The 605-nt window shown below is 47.1% G+C and overlaps 1 non-coding gene across 1 annotated transcript; it reads left to right on the forward strand.

Moving 5' to 3' along the window:
• Positions 1–220: 220 nt before the first annotated feature.
• Positions 221–351, forward strand: LOC145719312 (small nucleolar RNA SNORA63). The gene has a single exon (XR_014142299.1). It is a non-coding gene; the product is annotated as a small nucleolar RNA SNORA63 (small nucleolar RNA).
• The last annotated feature ends 254 nt before the right edge of the window (positions 352–605 follow it).

Consider the following 605-nt stretch of genomic DNA (forward strand, 5'->3'; position numbering starts at 1 on the left):
GGTTCCTCCCTTCCCTTGGGTTATTGCAGATGAAACACAGAACAGGCTGTGATATCACCTGTCATCATCAGGGGGCTTCCTCTACAATGTGGCACGTACTTGACCAAGATGCCACAAGTTCAGGAATCAGGATTCTAAATGTGTTCATTATTGCCCTCCTCTGTCAGCTTGGTACATTCCTAGTCTGTTAAATAAGTTTGCTTAAAAATAGATGCATCAGATGCAGGATCTAGTTACAATGTAGCTGTAAAGTGCTGCCTTGTCTTTGCCCCCTGCTCAAAATAAAGCTGTTACCTTTCTAGCCCTGTCCGCCATGGTGCTTAGCAGCCAGGGATGCATGGTCCCAGACATGTTTACCAGGTAAAACACTGACTTGAGGGGCGCCTGGGTGGCTCAGTCATTAAGCGTCTGCCTTTGGCTCAGGTCATGATCCCAGGGTCCTGGGATCGAGCCCCGCATCAGGCTCCCTGCTCAGCGGGGAGTCTACTCCCTCTCCCACTCCCCCTGCTTGTATTCCCTCTCTCGCTGTGTCTCTCTCTGTCAAATAAATAAATAAAATCTTTAAAAAAAAAATAGATGCATCAGTAATAACCAATAACTGGAAA

This window comes from Leptonychotes weddellii, unplaced genomic scaffold (genome assembly GCF_054177405.1).
Source record: "Leptonychotes weddellii isolate Sample4059 unplaced genomic scaffold, ASM5417740v2 HiC_scaffold_3790, whole genome shotgun sequence".
NCBI lineage: Eukaryota > Metazoa > Chordata > Mammalia > Carnivora > Phocidae > Leptonychotes > Leptonychotes weddellii.